A 3,438-nucleotide genomic window follows, 5' to 3' on the forward strand; every position below is an offset into this window, starting at 1 on the left:
AGTTTTTTGATAGTTTAGGGTGATCTTGGCTTATATATATATATATATATATATATATATGAAGTTCTACAATACTTCATCTACACTTCATCATCGTCCAAAGTTCATCACATGGTGACAATTTGCGGTAGTATTTGAATTTTTATAATTTTTGTACTAATTAGATTTATCTAAAATTAGGGGCGTGTGTACATCTGACCAAGTCTCAATAAAATAAAATATTAAAAAAGAAATAGTAATAAAATAAAATGATGAAATACCTCTGAAACTTTATAGGGGTATTTTGCATAATTTTTATCATTCAAATTATTTGTTTTGTATTTTATTCATGTGCATCTCACTAAGGCCCACACACCTACAAAATTTCAGATCTTTATGATTTGTAAAACAAATATTAAAATTCAGACATTATCAAACATCTAAGACCGTGCAATAAACTTTGAACGATGATAAAGCCATAAGTGAAGTACGGTAGAACTTCACCTATAAGCGTTTTTTAGTGCTTTCCTCTCTCTCTCTCTCTCTCTATATATATATATATATATATATATATATATATATATATATAATAAATTGGAAACTGAAGATATAATGTGAGACCCGGACTCGAATAGTGTTCAGGTCCAAGATTTGAATCCAGACCCGACCCGCCGAGCCCAATTATTTGAACCCATACCTAGATCCGTATTGGGTCTTACCCATCGGTATCAGGTCCATAGCCACCCCTATCTCTCTATCTCAGGGACCGGCGTGAAGAAGAGGCAAACAGTGAAATAAAGGGAAGCAAACAAGAGTTTTGGGGCTAAGTTTCAGCTAAATAAGAGTTTTGGGGCTAAGTTTAAGCTAAATAACTTACTGAAATAAGAAGACACTTTCATTGAACACGTGGAAGCCGGAAATACATTGTAGTCAGGTAACATTTAGCAGCTTCCTCATTGACTCTCTGCTAAATAAGAAGACACTTTCAATACAACATATGAAATAACTGAAGTCACATAGCTTTTAGAAACGAGCACCCAAGTCCCAAGCAACAACACTTATTGAAAGCCTATGACACAAACTTAATTTCTGGTCTTTTTTTTTTTGTTTTTTTTGTTTTTTTTTTGGTGGAATAAAACTTGAGAAGCAGTGTTGCATCTTCAACGGCTAAGCAATCACTGGATCTGCATTCATGGCACACTGAGTGATGCATCTGTGAATGTTAGTTGATTAGGGAATCACGATACCTGCAAAATGCAAACCAAATACTGCTTTGATAACCAAAACTACCACATTAATAATCAAAGGAAAACCACCACTTAAGATTAGGGAAACCATATGGAAAAAATTACAGCTATGGAAATGTATCATCCTTTGGATCATTACCATTCATTCACTGATGGATGGTGATGGAGGGAGTTAGGCTCCAACATTGAGGTCATTCTGTATATTGGTGATAATTTCTTCACCACTATCTAATATAACTTTTTACAAGTCTTGATAAAGGGGAAAAATTTGTAGAAAAGAAAAGGAAAATAGTGGTAGAAAGGAAAATAAAGGATTTTCACCATCTTTATGTATTTTCTAAAGGAAAAAGTTTATATAAGGTTGCAATCATAAATTGTAGAATTACAGATGCACCTCAAAACTCCATTGGAAAATGTTGTTTTAGTGTTGAAAATTCCTCTAATTGATCGTCTCAACATCGAGATATATGAATATGGAAAAAAAAAAAAAAATTGAGTCTTAAAAATAATGTATCGTGCAACACATTACATAGACTGTCCATTTTCAGGATTTTCATATGTTTATAGATGCACTTGATGTTAACCACTTTCGAAATTTGAAATTTTATAATTACATATGAAAATAAATTTTAAGATAATCCTAAAAATTTTTACACCAAAATTATGTTATGATAGAATTTAGTGGTGCGCCTTAATTGGATTGCTTAAGGTTGCAACCTTATAGAAACCACGCCCTTTTCTAAAACATAAAAACACTATTTTGCAAAATAGCAGACATTGCAACAGCTCTTGTTTTGAAATTAGCACACCTTATTTATATTTTCCCCATTTAGTGTGTGAATACCTCAAGTGTATTGGAAAAAATAATTTTAAATTAACAACTGCAATATTACGGTGTTTAGTATCTGTTGGGAAGGCCCTACAACTGCACTAAAAAAAGTTATTAAAAAACAAGTTACAAGCCAAGAAAACAAATTTTCTTTTTGAGCAGATTTTGGGGGATTTTGTTAACAAGTAAGGTCACAATGGGGCATTTGTAGGAATGGAATTGAGGCTAGTAAGTCAAGGTGGGTCTCCATGACATGTCGTCTTGAGTTTTATTTTTATTATAAATAGAAGATCTTATCTACAGCGTACTATTTAAAAAAAAATAAAAATAAAATAAAAATAAAAATAAAAATAAAAAAAATAAAATAATAATAAAATCGAGTTAGACTGGGCATTACAGAATCGGCTCTGACAATTCAAGGTCCGATTCCATATTATAAAACACTGGACAGAGGGATGACTCACTTCCGCAACGGAAATTGCGAGGCGTCCTTCTTCCACAGCCCTTGAGCACCCTCACCACCTGCTTCACTTGAACGATGGAAGCGATTTGGGGGGTGACCTTAGGGCAAATGCAGGTCGCCAAGTCCACAGACCTTATCCAATCACAACAAGTGGGAGAGGTGGCCTTCATGCTCAGCACACCTTTGCAACTGTTCACCAAACCGCTCACTTGCCTTTGGCACCGGGGGCTCTCGCGTCCATTGTTGGCACCCATGCACAGGGCCGCGTTGTTCAGAACAAGCAACAAGCTCACCACCACCAAGCTCACCATCTTAACCTTCTGCCATCCCAAATCCATCTCTCTCTCTCACAATCTAGTAGTCTGTCTCTCTCTTAAAATCTAGTGGGTCTCTCTCTCTCTCTAACGCATGGTGTAACTCTTAAACTTATAATGCTTCATGAGCATAGAAAAAGGAAGACTTTCTATAATGCTTTTAGTGATGGGTAGCGTTTGTATAAGGTTGCCTCTTGTAGAAGTCAGGTGCACTTATAAAATTTACTTAGAGATGTTGTTTTAACGTTGAAAGTCTTATGATGACTTCAAAATATCTTTTATCTTCAGTTAAAAAATTTAAAATTTAAAAAATGGTACAGATTGAGCAAATCAATAAACACTTGAAATTCTTGAAAACAAACGGTTTAGATAATGTTTTACCGGATGTACTATTTTTTGAATTTGAAATTCTTTTTTTCTTTCGTGTCCATTCATATCAAGGTCAAAATGATCAGTTGGAGGGTTCTCGTATGTCGAAAGATTCTCCACCGTAGGATTTTTGAGATGCACATTTCTCCACTGTTTAACGTTGCAACCTTATACAAATTTCTCCTTTTAGGGATGTGGTCCAAGTTGAAATTATGGGTACTTAGTGCGCCAAAAAAC

General features: G+C 34.5%; 1 long non-coding RNA gene across 1 annotated transcript; it reads right to left on the minus strand.

Annotated features, from left to right (window-relative positions):
* Positions 1-852: 852 nt before the first annotated feature.
* LOC18444591 (uncharacterized) lies at positions 853-3,060 on the minus strand. The gene is made up of 2 exons (XR_016051609.1): positions 2,520-3,060; positions 853-1,226 (listed from the first exon to the last, which is right to left on the minus strand). It is a non-coding gene; the product is annotated as an uncharacterized LOC18444591 (long non-coding RNA).
* Between the last annotated feature and the right edge of the window lie 378 nt (positions 3,061-3,438).

Source organism: Amborella trichopoda, chromosome 1 (genome assembly GCF_054954075.1).
Source record: "Amborella trichopoda isolate Santa Cruz 75 chromosome 1, AtrichopodaSantaCruz75HAP2 v2.0, whole genome shotgun sequence".
NCBI lineage: Eukaryota > Viridiplantae > Streptophyta > Magnoliopsida > Amborellales > Amborellaceae > Amborella > Amborella trichopoda.